This window comes from Monodelphis domestica, chromosome 6 (assembly GCF_027887165.1).
Source record: "Monodelphis domestica isolate mMonDom1 chromosome 6, mMonDom1.pri, whole genome shotgun sequence".
NCBI lineage: Eukaryota > Metazoa > Chordata > Mammalia > Didelphimorphia > Didelphidae > Monodelphis > Monodelphis domestica.
In genome coordinates, this window is record NC_077232.1 from 184440416 (window position 1) to 184456882 (window position 16467).

Sequence of the window (16467 nt, forward strand, 5' to 3'; positions counted from 1 at the left end):
TACTGAACCACCTAGTTGCCCTCATTATTAATATTTTCTTCATTACTTTCTTAAGTCTAGACAATTGGCAAAACAATAATCAATTTGTAGTGTTCCTGACTTGTAGTATTTGCAGATTTCCAAAGTATAAATGCTGACATTGAAAATACCAAACAGCTTTCACAATCCCAACTGACTCCAGCACAGCCATGACTCTAAGAATGGTGAAGCCTCCTTGACTCCAGATCTAGTGTTCTATCTATTGTGTCACCTAACTTCCTCCATACAAATAAAATATTATCAGGACAAATAGGGAGATCCATCACCAGAAGATTAGAAGCCAAGGAAATCCTTACAAAGAGAAGCAGTATGGTGGAATAGATAAGCCAGGCATGATCTTAGATTCTACATAATTAATAGCAATAGTAACACATTTACATTAATCATAATAATAATACATAAATAAATAAAAATAATAACAATACAATTTAATAATAACAACAGTAACACATTTACATAGTACTTTATGGCTTGCAAAATACATTACAAATATGGTCTCATTTCTTCTTTTTAATACTCCTGGGAAGTAGGTCTATTACTATCTACATTTTACAGATCAGGAATTCAGGAACTGAGGCAAAATGAGATTCAATACATTTCTGAGAACAGGTTTCAACTCAAGTTTTATGGACTCCAGATTTGGCACTCTTCTCTCCTCTCTAGCACCTAGCTGCTTCTCTCAATTACCTCACCTATAAAATAAAGGGATTAAACTCCTTGGGTCCTGAGGTCCCTCCCTAATAGCTCCAACTACTCTGACTGTCCACTAAGGCATACAAGGATCCAGATTATGAATTAATCTTATAATCCTGTCAATATTTTATCCCAGAAGTAGGGATGGAGGGGTGGGACCAAGCACTTATTGAAACATTACTGTCCTCTATTTTCTTTTCAGTTAACCTTGATGGTTTCTGTTTCCTCTCTGAAAAAAATTATACATACCCAAGAAAGCAAGGGTACATTGAATTTATCAGATTTAGGATATTAACTTGTTTGGGAAACTAATGAGCAAGAATCTGAGGCAATGAGACACAGCTACTTCTTACAGTCTTGGGAAGAGTCTAGTAGTTGAACTGAATAGGACTGGGAGCACTGAAGATGCCAAAGGGCTGGAGCAGTAATGGTGAGCCTATGGCATGGGTGCCAAAGATGGCATGCAGAGCATTCTCTATGAGTGCCCTTCCTCCTTCCCCCTTTCTACCTGCCTGATGACATTTTTTCCACATCCCCAGCAGCCCAGTGGAGGCACACAGAGGGTAAGGTGGGCAGCAAACAGACAGTATAGCTGGAGGGGAATGGAGTACTTGGGTCACTCCCCTTTTCCTCTCTATACTTGTTGAGGGCATTTCTCATTTCACCCACCCCTCCACCCAGCAGCCCAATGGAGTGCTTCCTCCCTCCCTCTATGGGGTAAGGGACAGGGGATAGGGCACATCCAGCACTCTGAGGGGAGAGGGGCATGGCACTTGGTCTCTAAAAAGTATAGGAATGCTACAGTGAGTAGTCCTAGTCTTCAGATCAATCAATCAACAAAAAGTTATTAAGTGCCTACTATGTGTCAGAATCTATGTTAAATGGTAAGAATATAAAGACAAAAAATGAAACAACCTCTGCCCTTAAGAATGATAAAGGAGGGGGCAGCTGGGTAGCTCAGTGGATTGAGAGCCAGTCCTAGAGATGGGAGGTCCTAGGTTCAAATCTGGCCTCAGACATTTCCCAGCTGTGTGACCCTGGGCAAGTCACTTGACCCCCATTGCCTAGCCCTTACCACTTTTCTGCCTTGGAGCCAATACACAGTATCAACTCCAAGAGGGAAGGTAAGGGTTTAAAAAAAAAGAATGATAAAGAAAAAAAAGAATGATAAAGGAAAAGCATATGCATTTAGAGATAAGGGGGACAAAGAACAAAGAGAAGGTTGGAGGAAAAGGCAATGAAGTTGAACATTTGACAACATAATTTCCCCGATTCTGCAGAGGGCCCATCCTGGTTAACTACTGTAATAAAGGGATACTTCTAGGGGGGGGGGTCTATTGATTGATTCTCCTAGATGACTAATGTATCAAAAGTTTTTCCTACCCTCCTCCCTTTACCTCCTTCTTCAGAAGCCTCAGCTTCCCCTCCCCCTTCTTTAATTCACTCAGTGTAAACTATGAGATTTCAGGAAATACTCTTTTCTTCTGATTTCTCAAGTAAGGGGTTTATTTGGGGAAGACAGGAGAAGGGTAGAAGATAAGGTAAGAGGGATAGGTTTCCCTCTTCTCTATAAGGAGGTTTAGGAGGATATTGGGAAAATGGCAATCAGTCACTAGCAGGGACAGTCAGAGAGATTAGGATAACTGTATGTCTTCTTTTCTTCTAGCCAGCCAGGTAACCTCAGTCAGTCAGCAAAAGCTTCAGGGTCTTCACCATCAGCCACAAGCAGCCAAACTTAGTTCACAAGCCTCTCCCCAGTTCCAGAAGCCAAAAACCTCTCAGCCTAGGTCAGAAGTAAGTCCAGCCCACTTCAGCTGCTGGCTTGACTCCAACTGCTTCTCCTGGGAACATTCCAATAGAATGTTCCTTTTGATTGACAGATGATGTCCTTTGCATGCATTGCAAATTCTCTCTTCCACACTACATGGAAAAATAAAATAAATCAGACAGTTCATTGTATCAGCAAATGACTTTATAAACCACTCTTCTTGATTATGCCAATAGGAACCTGAAAACAAATGTAAATCACCAGCTACCTCATCTCTTGGGAATAGCCTAGAAGGTTATCTTCAAACCACAGTATTTCCCAGGCACAGAGCACTGTGAATCAAAAAGAATTTGAGCTAGAACAGACTTTAGAAATAAACTAGTTCAACCTCCCTTCATTTTAGAAAAAAGGAAATAGTCTCAGAGGGGGAAGTGATTCTCCCAGAGTCACACAGTTAGCCAACATAGGATGCGAGCCACATCTTCCAACTAAAAACTGCCAAGGACTTGTTTTTAAGACCAAATGAACAAAGACAAGGTATAATGTGTATCCATATTTTAACTGTTAAAGATCTCCCTGACATTTCTTGTGTCTGTTCATCATTTGCTGGGAGAGGAAACATGAGCCATTGATGAATGTACTGGGGCAAAGATCATGGCCTCTATTCCCAGCTCAGTCATTGATCCACTGAAGGAATTAAGGTAAGTACTTCACCTCTTGGTCTCCATTTCCTCATCAGTCCATATTTCATGTGTGGTTCATGCAATACTTACAGAGTCTTTGTACATTTAGCAAGAGACCTGAGGTCCTTCCCATTTGAAAGGGGTTCATCCTAGATACATTATAAATCCCAAACTCTGGGAATGCTGACTTATACCTGTGGCAGGTGGAGAAGTGCCCTCAATTAGGAACCAGACTAAACAGTATTAATCAATCAATAACTATTATACAGAACATGTTCTTGGTCTAATTAATCAGGGACCAGGTTACAAGGTGCTGACAAGAGAGATTAGTAGCTCTGAGCTATGTGTCTGGAGTTGGCTACTGGGTACCATAAGCTTTATGGGTTGGCAGAGCATACCCTGAATTTCAGAAAATGAATGTGGATAGTTCTTTGCATAATTATTAGAAATTAAATGTGAAAATGTTGAGAATACACATAAATTACAATTTAAAGATGTGCTTATCTTAAGGCATAGCAAAATCCAGATTTCTGGGGTGGGTAGAATTGAAAATAAAATTGTTCCCAAAAAAGCTTCTCTATAAACTGAAAAATTGCCAGTTTACCATAAAATGGTAACTCCTGAGTACCTAAATTTCATTTGTAAATAATTTTGATTTTCCAAAGCAAGTTCAAACAATGTTCAATGCAGCAATTCAATATAGGCATCATTTGTTAAATGCCTACTTTGCACAATGCTCTGGACTAAACTATGGGGATACAAAAATAAATAAAAAATAACCCCTACTTGCAAAGAACTTACAGCCTCCCAGGCCAATATCTATTAAGCGTTTCTTAATAAAGAAGTAGAGAGGCTTAAGAGATAAAACAGAAAGCTCAGAATCAGGTCAGACCTTTGTTCAAATCCCATATCATGTGATCTGGAGCAAGTTACTTCCTCCTTGAGGTTCAATTTCCTCATATGAAAAATAAGAACAATGATAGCAGGTACCTACAGGTTTGTCATAAAAATAAAATGAGCTACTATGTGTGAATCGTGCTGAAAACCTCAAAGTGCTCTATAAAATGTAAACTGTAAGTGCTCCTCTTTTAAGCAAAGGTCTGGACATCCAGAGAAGAAGAAGGCATATTTCCTGCCTTCAAAAACCTCATAATCTAATAGAGAAAACCCATTTGGATATGCTATGACAGAGAAGATGGAGCCCAGAGCTCATGGAAAAGAGGCAACAATGTGAAACCTGAATGGATTGATTGGCCAGACTGCAGAGGACCTTAAGTTTCCTCACTAGACAGCAGAATCATTTTCACTTCTCTTGTCTCTTTATATGTCTTGTCTCTTTCTGTCTACTCACATCATCACTACACAACTTCACTTCTCCTTTGAACTCCTAATAGCCTTGTTTGGTCTCTCTGCCTCCAGCCTCTCTTCTCTCCAATCCATTGTCCATATATAGTTAACAGATGGATACTGCTAACACAAAGCCCCTATCATGTCACACCCCTGTTTAAAATTAAGAGGCTACCATTTCCTTTAAGGACATTCTTAGTTGTCAAGAAATGTTTCTTTATATTAAATCTAAATCTGTCCCTTTGGACTTCCTACCCATTGTCGAAGTTCTGCCTTCTGGGTCCAAACAAAGCAAATTAATCCCTCTTCTATGTGATAGTTCTTTAAATACTGAAGAGAGCTCTCAGGAGTCCCTGCCACCACCCTCTGCTCCCTCCCCCCCCCCCTAATTTGTAAATCATCTTTTCTTCAGGGTAAGCATCCTTGTTTTCATCAACTAGTCCCCATCACGATTTTGGATTTATTTTCTGGCGATAAATTTTCCTCTTTCAAAGAGACATTCAAAAGTATTCTATAACAAAACTAAATCCAATGCAATTATATATTACAAGAGAAACACAACTGGAGGGAAATATATTTGCAGCAGTTTCTTGGACAAAGTTCATTCTCAGTATAATAAATTTCCAAATTCAAATTTATAACAATAAGAATCATTCACCAGTTGATTAATGGTCAGAGAATAAGAATAGGGAAGAAATTCAGACTACCTATACCATGCAAAAAAAAATTCTTCAAATTACTAATATTTGGAGAAATGCAAAATATAACAGTTCCAGTTCTTAGTTTTTACCTCAGACTGACCAAATTAGCAAAGTTGTCAAAAAAGGATAATGAAAACTACTGGAAGAGCTGAGAAGAAACAGGATTAGTGAAGCTGGGAATTGGTACAACTATTATTAGAAAAGCAATTTAGAACTATGCTCCAAAAGTTACTAAGTCTACTCTTGGACCCAGCAATACAACTAGACCTATCCCCAAAAAGATAGAAGAAATAGGAAAAGGACATATATGTATAGAAATATTTATAATAGCCCTTTCTGTGGTGACAAAGAACCCAAAACTAAGTGAGGTGTCTGTTCATTGGGAAATGGCTGAACAAATTATGGCATGTGATTTTCATGAAACACTGTTGTGTTGTAAGAAATGAAGAGATGGCTTTAGAGAAACTTGGGAAGACTTTTATAACTGATGCAAAATGAAGTGAACATAACCAGGAGGACAATTTATACTATAACCCCAACATAATAAAACTAATGAATATTGAAAGACTTAAAAAATTCTGTCGAAGACTTAAAAAATTCTGATGAAGAATTCTTCATCACCTGACAGAGAGGTGTTAAAACTAATATGGAGATTTTAGTTGTGAGAATAGAGGGAGATCTTGAATTTTGTCATCTTATTCAGCAACCTTTCTTGGCTCTGCTCATGGTTGTATAAATGTGTCACCCTAGGAACAGGACCTTAGGACCTCAGGACCTCTCTCCTTCCTCAGTTCTTTGAAGATTTTGCCCCCAGGGATTTCTTTTTTGTTCCAACTGGAACCTAGAAAGTCTGCCAAGCAAAAGGGGAAAGGAAGAGAATAGGAATTTATACAGTGCCTCTAGGCACTGGAATAAGTACTTTTCACAAAGTTCATCTCATTGGATCCTCATAACATCCCTGCTAGACAAATATTATTATTATTATTATTATTATTATTATTACCTTCTTTTTGTAGTGGAAGAAACTAAGACAAATGGAGGTTAGGTAACTTGCCCAGGGTCACACAGATACTAAGTGTTTGAGATTGGATTTGAATTCAGGACTTCCTGTATCCAGGCCCAGGTTTCTATAATAATGCCATCTCCACATAGTCTATTATCTTATAGCATCTGAGTAGGACTTCAATTGACATGCTCCTCCATTATAAATTTAAACAGCAGGTAGTTCTGTTAGCCAGTAACCTGATCCTGTTTATTAGGGACATTCAGGAGCTGAGCTATTTTGTTGCTATCATGTTAAATCCAATATATACTTTTACAAATTATATATAACAGTTTAGGACAGTTAGGTGGTACAATACATAAAGCATTGGCTGGAGTACCTGACTTCAAATCTAGTCTCAGACATTTATTAACTGCGCAACTCTGGACAAGTCACCTAATCCTGCTTATCTCGGTTTCCTCATCTGTAGAATGAGCTGGAGAAGGAAATGGCAAACCATTCAGTATCTTTGCCAAGAAAACCATATAATGGGTTACAATGAGCCAGATGTGTCTAAAAAAACTGAACAGAAATAATAATGTAACAGTCTATAGTTTCATATACATTCTTATGTTCTTTTTATTTATTTAAATGTTGATATTATTCATTTCATAAATTTAAAAATGTTTCTGGCATATCACCTTGGTGGTACAGTATATAAAGAGTGCTCTGGGCTTAGAATCAGGGAGACCTGAGTTTAAATCTGGGATCAGCTGTGTGATCCTAGGCAAGTCACTTATTGGCCTCAGTTTCCTATCATGAGGATCAAATGAGAAAATAATTATAAAACATTTAGCATAGTTCCTGGCACATAGCAAGTGCTTATATAAATGCTAGCTATCATTTTCATCATTTAAAAATTTTTTTTATTAATCTTGTTCAGCAAATCACTGAATATCATTAAGGGCAGCATAAAATAAGGCTACTTGTGCATAGTTTATCAATGTCATAGAGAATCTCCTATGAAAACCCCAAGCAATATATCTTAAAAGTCTCCAAATGTTCCCATTCTCAAGTCAACAGGTCTTAATTTTATCAAGCCCTGAAACACTGTAAATCTTTCTCATTCAACTCCATAAATATTTTTAAAAAATCAATGGAACTTTCCATACTGGGAAAACAAAATTCCCACATTATAATCATCCCTGAATATCAGTAGCCCAGTGAGTTAGTGTATATATGTGTACATACACACATACCTATGACCACATATACAGGCACATGTGTGTGCAAGGCTGTGTGTAAACATTCATGCATACATGCATGCCTTGGATAATTGCTACCCAGCAGATGAAGAATAAGTTTGAGAATATGAGATCAGGCTAGAACACACTTGACAATGTGTTTCTATTGACCCTAATTTCATTCAATAAAACATTTATCAAGTCCCTAGTTTGAACCACTTGTTTACACCTACCTTTCTGCCAGTGATTCCATATAGCTACAAATGAGGAAATGCTGTTATTTCACAAGAATCAAAATTGCAAATGACCCAAAGGACAGTGTTAAGACCTAGAATGATTGCATATCTGTTACATCACATCTTCATGAGCAGTAAACACAAGAATGCTACATTTGGGAGGCAGGATGTCATCTCTGATTGGAAGAGCAGGTGGCCCAGTCATATAGGAAGGAGGGATAACAGATGACCAAGCCCTGAGTTGCACTGGTATCCATAAAATGTTTTAAAAAAACAAACCATAGTGCAAGGGAAGCTAGGTGGCTCCGTAGATAGAGAGTCAAGACCAGAGACAGGAGTTTAAATTTGGCTTCACATACTTCCTAGCTGTGTGACCCTGGGCAAGTCACTTAAACCCCAACTGCCTGGCCATTACTATTCTTTGGCTTTGGAAGCAATTCTTATTATTGATTTTAAGACTAAAGGTAAGCATTTGGCAATTTTTTTTAGTAGACATAGAAGAAAGTCTACAGAATGATGAGGATCAATCAATCAGCCTTTCAATAAATATATATTAAGTTCTCATTATACCAGAAACCATACTAAGTGTTGGTGAGATCAAGTTTTAGGGAGACAAAAGAAGATAGGCAAAGGCAAAGAAAGACAAAAAGACTCTGTTCTCAAGAAGCTCATCATCCAATGGAAAAGCATCTATAAAGCTCCTGCTATGTGCCAGGCACTTGAGAGGTGCAAGTGGGGACAAAGAATGAAGTAAATCCTACTCTCAAGGAACTTACATCCTAAGAGAGGACACAAGTTTATAGACAACTATATGAGTATATCTCCTTACAGCATAAATATAAAATGAAAAATACAAATATAATCAAAGTAGTTAACTACAAGCATTTGCACATGGTGGGCTCTGGAAAGGCTTCTTGCAGATGATGTTTGAGCTGCACCTTAAAGGAAGAGATGAACAAAAGAGTTTTACAAAGAGTAAAACATCTTTGGAAGATTACTGAAAAGGCATGGACAAGAATCACACAGGATGAGTTGGGCTGCCATAAGAACCATTGGAAGCAGTAATAATGTCAATGAAAATCTAATCTTTTGGAAGTAAGGATTCCTAAGGTTTCCCTAAGATTTTTGGGACAGCCTCTATAAAAATGGATTTCCTGATCCCTCACCCATAACTCTAGTCAGCACCAAATGGTCAAATTCTCGAGTCCAAGTATGGGCTAAGACACTAACTAAGCAATCCTAGGCAAGTCAATTAACTTCTGTTTGTTTTAGTTTCCTTGACCGACAAATGAGAATAATAACAGCACCTACCTCGAAGGATTGTTCTGAGGATAAAATGAGATAATATTTGTAATTCCCTTAGCACAGAGCCTAGAAATTAATAGGTGCTATATAAATGCTTATTCTCTTCCCCTTCCCTTCCTTACTATATTACACAAAACCATTAGATTATTTGACTTAAATACAGCCACACTGAGCCACACTCAAAGACAATATCTCACTAAAGCGTTTGTGATTCCTGTCTTGACTCTCTTCTTCTTCCAAGTCATTTCTCAAATACAAAAGAATGGATTGCATTTTAGAATGACACCAGGTTAATCCATGACACAAATAATGGTATACAGCTCTAAACCAAGGAAAACCTTACCCTCCAAAAAATCAAAATGTCATGTGACCCCCTAAAGATGATGGAAGAGTGTATGTTAAAAATAAGGAAGCTGTAGTATATTGCCAATGATGGCTCATAAACAGGAAGTGGTAGTAAAAGAATCAGAAAATATAAGTTGAGAAAAGATGTCACCCAGCAAGAACAAAGGATGATAGATGGACAGTCTAAGGACTGGGCTGATGTCCATGAAAACTAAAAGCCCTAGAGGAAGGCCTCCAATATTGGGTTGATGCACTATGAAAGATTTATGGGAAGCCATGGAACCCTAAGAGAAATCTATTCTAGATTTGAGTTTTCTAGCAAGACCCATGCTTATTATTTTCCTGGCCCCTTGCTGCAGAAATTTTCCATGGTCAGGCCCAGTGGCATCAGTTCATCTCTCAAATTTCATACTCCTATAGGATTTAGAATAAAGACATATTTTTAAAGGGAATGAAAAACCAGGGAGAGACATATAGATATCATATCATAAAAACTCAGGCTCCAGTTCTCATTGGCATACCTTAGTTGTTTGACTCTGACCAAATCACTCAACCTCTCAATGCCCCAAACAATTCTCAAATACTAAATTGCAAAGAAGGTACCAGCCTATATAGGTAGAGAAAGTTCCTAACTAAACTAATAAAATCAGGGATACAAGGGGAAAGCACCCCCCCCAAAAAAAAAACAGAAACCAAATTTTAAAGGACGTTGAACTCAAAAGGATATTATTAAATTCTGTCTGCTATATAACTATATTGCTATTATATTAACATGATTTAACTTTTATCTTAATTCATCATTGGTTGGTTTTGGGGGGGGGTTGTTTTTTTTTAATCCTTATCTTCTACCTTAGAATCAACACTGTTTATTGGTTCTAAGGCAGAAGAGTGATAAGGGCTAGGCAATGGGCACTAAGTGACTTGCCCAGGGTCACACAGCTAGGAAGTATCTGAAGTCAGATTTGATCCCAGAACCTCCTATTTCTGGGCCTGACTCTCAATCCACTGAGCTACTTAGCTGTCCCACTTAATTCATCCTTGGAAGAAAACCAATAAAAATATTTGTGCAGTTGTTGTAGTATGATCCTAACTCAGAATGGTCCTTTGATTATTTAGATGCAATTCTTAAATAAAATGAGATACTCATAGGTCATTTAAGGGTGGGACGATGGGATTAACTCTCCCATGCCCACTTTTAGATTTAATCATCAGAAGCCTATACACCCTACTTTACATTTGAGTGGGGGGAGGTCTATAACCCACATGTGCTAAAAGTAGGTGACAAATCAGAAATGACTGACTGCCTCCTGGGCAGTCCTAAGCAAATTCCAAGCCTGCAATTGGTCCACTTAAAGTGGAAGAAGGCACAGGAAGTGACAAAGTGTCTTTAAAAGCAATTGTAACTTCCTGTGAGGGGGAGTTCTTTGGAGTTCAGTTGGAGTTCCAATTGGAGTTCGAGTTGGAAGCTGGTGAAAGATTTGCTTCGTGGACCTGAGACCCTGACATTAGTGAGGCAGCTCTTGGACCTTCCTTTAGGACTACCATGTGGGTGAGTGAAAAAGCTGACTCCTTTCCTGGCTTTCTGGAGGGACTAGCCTCCAGAGAGGCGCTGTCTTGGGAGAGGCTTAGTGGCTGGAGCCCTTGCTTTATTCATCACCAGGCCCTTAGCTGAAGGCTGAGGGCCCTCAAGCTGAGGACTAACTAGCCCTGTCTGGATTGAGCCAGGAGCCATAGCAAAATACTTAGTGTGTTAAGTTAGATCCTTTACTCTATCCCCTTTCACATTTCCTTTACTTTTACTCTCACTCCTTTTGTAAACAATCTACCATAAAAAATCATTCTGACTTGAGTGATTAATTTTGGTGACCACATTTCCATAAATTTAGTCCAACCTTTAATTTTTTACTTTTATAAGGGTTAGCAAGAAGTTTGCTTAGTTATAACATAAAAAAGATTAATTAAGAAGGATACAGCACTCAGCTTAATTAGATATTGCCCTACCAGATATGAACTGATTCAAACATTCTGAAGAACAATTTGGGATTATTTCCTAAGCGCTATAAAATTGTGCATTCCCTTTGGCCCAACAGTACTACTACTAGGTCTAGATTTTAAAAAGATAAGAAATGACTCATGTACTAAAATATTCATAGCATCTCTTTTTTATGGTAGGAAAGAATTAAAAATTGAGGAGGGACCCATCAATTGGGGTTGGTTAAAAAAGTTGTGGTATATGATTATGATGGAATACTATTGTGCTGAAAGATATGAAGAAGGGGATAGCTGCAGAAAAATCTAGGAAGAACTATGAACTGATACAATGCAAGATGAGCAGGACCAAGAGAACACAGTAACAGCAATATTGCAATGGAAATCAGTTGTGCACAACTTAGCAGCTTTGCTCAATACAAGATCCATCGCAACTCCAAAGGGCTCAGGATGAAAAGTGCTATCCATCCATCTCTAGAGAGAGAAATGATGGACTCAGTGCAAACTGATATGTATGTTTTTTTTTCTAGCATTTTTTACAGTGTGACTAATACAGAAATGTTTTGCATGACTTTATATGTAATGGGTTTCCTATTTCTTGCTTCTCATTGGGGGGTGGGGTAGTTAGGGAGAGAATTCAGAACTGAAAATTGAAGCTTACATGAGGAAAAAATGGGAAAGAAGACTCCATGAAAGATATTGATCCTTTTATTAGAATTGAAGAATTAGGGTGATTAGAAAAGGAATGAGGAGAAAAGCCAAGGTGTGTTGGGGGTTACTTACAGTGTTTGTTTCTTGTTATCTGATTCAGAGCTCAGATAGACAGAGTTTTTGAAAGATGGCTATTAACCTAAATTTCCATTTTAAATGGGAGCACTTTCCTGATATCTTTTCTTCTCCCTTTAACACCACATGCAAAAACCACAAAAACTTAGATGGATAGACAGATAGAAAACAAAGAGAAACAGAAGTTGATCCTTTCTTTTGTATTCTTTTTTTCACCATTACAAGTGAATACTTACAAAACTGTTTCTGTGATGAAATATAAGAATTAGGGTGTTGTTCAAGAGAAATGAGCTACCTAACAAAGTGGTGGGTTTCCCTTCACTGAGATCTTCTGGCAAATTCAGGACAGTTTTTTGATGAAGGTGTCATAGAGGTATCTACTGTTCAGGTGAAGAATGGATTGATAACTCCCAAAGGTCTCTTCCAATTCCCAGATTCTATCATTCTATGAAAAAATGCAAACCTGCTTTCAGAGGCCATGGGATGCAGTAGAAAGAACACTAGACATAGAGCCAAAAGGCTTGGATTTAAACCTTGCTTCTTTTTTTTTTTAAAACCCTTACCTTCCCTCTTGGAGTCAATACTGTGTATTGGCTCCAAGGCAGAAGAGTGGTAAGGGCTAGGCAATGGGGGTCAAGTGACTTGCCCAGGGTCACACAGCTGGGAAGTGTCAGAGGCCACATTTGAACCTAGGACCTCTTGTCTCTCAATCCACTGAGCTACCCAGCTGCCCCCTAAACCTTGCTTCTGATTACTTGCTACTTCTACGGTATTGGCCAAGATGCTCTGCCTCCCTGGGCCCTAATTTCTTTAAAGATAAAATGAGTGGAAGAGACTGGGTGGCCTTTGAGGTCCCTCCCAGTTATGGCCATCTTCCATTTGTGACTCTATAAATGCAGCATTGATGTTGAGTTTATAAAGTTTAAGTCTTTAGGTTAATGCCTTTTTCATGCTTTCATCTTTTCTAAGTCATCTTGTCCTTCAGCATGTGCCCACAGATGCGCCTCCTGGTATAAATACGGTGGTTACAGTAGTGAAAACCAATGCCACTAGAACCACCAAGTGCAGAAGAGAGTCATATAAAGATCTATATGTAATCTCATCTGATCCTCACAATCCTATGAGGTATATAATATTATTATTCCCATTTTATAGATGAGGAAATTGAGGCACAGAAAGATTAAGCGATTTACCCAGATTTACACAGCTAAGTAAATGTCCAAGGTAGTATTTGAATTCAGGTCTTACTAACTTAAAAGTCCAACATTCTAATCACTAAATTTAAGCCATGGCAAATCTGGAGTTAATCAAGCAAGGACTTGGGTTCCACATTACCATTGATCAGTCCTCTCCTTGGAAACACCCACTCTACCCTTGCCCTCAATTGTATCTAGACTCCTGGGATGGTATAGTAACTAATCCAACCACATAGGATCTTCTGGGACAAGGAAAGAGAATTTCTACTGGCAGGGATCCACTTTTTCTCATTGAAATATTTTCTAACTCCAAATGCATGGTTTATTTTCCCCACCAAGGTGGCACACAAGAGTAAGTAATTTTAAAATGTAAAGACAGAATGGCTTTTCCTCTTGGCCAGCCAGAGCAACATTAATTAGAAGGTACTGCCAAGAAATCACATTTTGTGCAGGTGCAGGATTAGGGACTGCTTTCTTCTATTTTCATTTCAAATTGTTTCTGCCTTTCTTTGCTCTACAAGCCTGCGTGCTTTACTCGTTCTCTACACCAGATGGCAAAAGTGAGTCCCCAGCTCACTGCAGGCTGGAAAAGCGAGATTTCTCTCAGGGTTGAAGTCAAAAAATCTGAAATGTCTCTAAAATGGCCGATGAGTGTGAATTTCCAGCTCACCGTATGCTCACCTCTCCCCTATTCACATAGATGGACTCCATTCGGATGGGAGATGATTGAAGCGCATTCTTCCCTCATTGCAAGGACCTCCACATCAGACTTCTCTCTCATGCCAAAGAGGTGGCAGGGAACAGCATCAGAATCTGGCGACTGACAGCAGAAATGAGGGAGGGAACTGAGTAGTATTATTCCTTTAAATCCAGTCCAGCCTTTGATCAGCTGTGAAGCCGGAGACATAGAATTTTAGTGCTGGGGGAAATATTTGTCTAGATTCTGTCTCCATCTTCAATATCAAGTAATTACTGACACTCATTGTCTTCTAAGAGCAATTCTCTCATGCAGTTTCTCACCATAAAAACTAGTATGTTGTATAAACATAAGAGCTATCCCACAGAGTGCAGTTCAGGGCACCAAGATGAGATATTCTATTTGTCAGGTTTGACCTAACAGCCTATAGGCTCTCTTCATTCTATTAGTATTCTCCAGCAATGGAACAGCTTCCTAGAATGGTATTAATCACCTTTATGAGTTTTGTTGGAATGGATCGTAGGCCATGGAACTCAGAGTGACCTTGGAGTTTCTTTTATACCTTTTATGATAATAATATTCCATTACTTTCTCTTAAATAGGAGGGTATAATGGATAGAAAAATTACTATAGAACTTCAAAGACCTGAATTCAAATCCTGCCTCTGACAAATACAAGTTGCATGACTGGATAAATTACAACTTGACCTCTCATTGTTATAAGAAACTCTCTAACACTAAAAGTTACAGGTCCATTCCCAGTTTGCATTGGTAGAGGGAATTACCTCACGTGGGAATTCCCCATACCAGTAAAATCATAGTTTGGTCCTTATTGCTACATTTGTAGAACTGAATTTGTCCAGACATCCCCCAATCCCAGATCTCCCATTAGATTATGAGTTCCTTGAGACCACAGATTGTCTTTTCTAACTCTTTATGTGTGTGTGTGCTTAACCCAATGCTTGGCACATATAAGTCCTTACTAATAATGCCTCTTAACTGACTGATTCCAAGGCTAGCATTCTTCTCCACTGTGCTATCTTGCCTCTTTATATATTGATATTTGTATATCAATATTAATCAATATAAAATATATTTAATATTTACATATCAAAGTGAATCAATATTATATATTGAATAATTTATATTTTGGGAGAAGCTAAGATAGACACACCTTAGCTGTGTGACCCTGGGCAAGTCACGTAATCCCTAGCACCTAACCCTTACCACTCTTCTGCCTTGGTATTGATTCTAAGACAGAAGGTAAAAGATTTAAAGAAATTCCTATTTGGGGGCAAATGATTTAGGTTGCTCTTCTTCAGCAACAGCAAATCAGCATAAGCAGAGTCAGACGCCTCGTGATACAGAAGGTAAAACAAGAATAAACTTCCAGAGTGATCATTACTGGCAACTGGAGGAAAAAAAAACCTTTTTTAAAGTAGGCTTATAAAATGAAATAAATCAGTTTCCAACCTGAGGGAAGAGCCCAGAGACAAGCGGCTTTCTCCCTAATGGTACTAGATAGAAAATCACTTAAGCCAAGGCTTCTATGACAAAAACATGCCGGTTGAAAGAGAAAAGATTTTTCTCTTCTGCCTGAATACTCCAGTCATCAGTGCTGTTCCATTAGACAGCCTCATCCCTGTAAAAATCCACTGGCTGAAAAGTTATTGACCTTTCTTGGCTCCAGCTTTGCTATTCAGCAGCCCTCATTTCATCATCTAATGTGGATTTGGGGGCTAATACCTTCTGCCTTCCAGAGGGCATGATTATCAATGCCACCTAACCTCAGAGAGTAATTACATTCCTTAATGGCACAGATCCAGTGTTCTGGAGAATCAATAAGCCAGCCAGCATGGAAGAGGTCAGGAGTGAGAGATATTAGGAGAAAGGAGTTCCCATTGGCTCATGGCCACTTAAAAGATTAAGTTCCAAAGGAAAAGCTTCAAATATTTTTGAGAGAGTATTCCCTAAATCATGACAGCCTAATGGGGAAATAACCCATTAGTCCTCCTATTTATTAATCTGAGAGGTACATACTGTTGCAAATACAGTGGATGACTTTTGTCAGCTTCCCTGTATGGCAACTCCCTCTACCAACAAAGATAAATCTCAAAGAGTTGCCAAAGGCACTGAGAACTTTAATTGCCCAGGGTTACTTGGACTCAGATCTTACTGGTTTGAGAAGCAATTTACTTCCTAAGAGAGACAGTATGGTTTAGTGGATAGATCATTGAACCTGAAGTCAGGAAGACCTGGGTTCAAACTCTGCCTCAGATTATTAACTATGTGATCCTGAGCAAATTACTTAGACTCTCCTTTCCTCAATTTCCTCATTTATTTTAAAAGGGGGGGGGGGCCTGTTCTATTATCTCCAAAGTCTCTTCCAGCTCTAAATCCATGATTCTATGATTTTAGGTCCTCTTCCCCCTTTATGCATTTGTAAAGGATATAGAT

General features: G+C 38.5%; 1 long non-coding RNA gene across 2 annotated transcripts in view; it reads right to left on the minus strand.

The window, feature by feature from the left end:
• Nucleotides 1-446: 446 nt before the first annotated feature.
• LOC130455074 (uncharacterized) overlaps nucleotides 447-16467 on the minus strand; it is a 29098-nt gene continuing 13077 nt past the window's right edge. The window contains exons 3-4 of one of the 2 annotated variants that reach the window (XR_008912911.1): nucleotides 13996-14134; nucleotides 447-2652 (exon numbers count right to left, since the gene is read on the minus strand). This is a non-coding gene — a long non-coding RNA (uncharacterized LOC130455074). The remainder of the gene's footprint in view (nucleotides 2653-13995; nucleotides 14135-16467) is intronic. The other variant, XR_008912910.1, reaches the window with a different exon arrangement.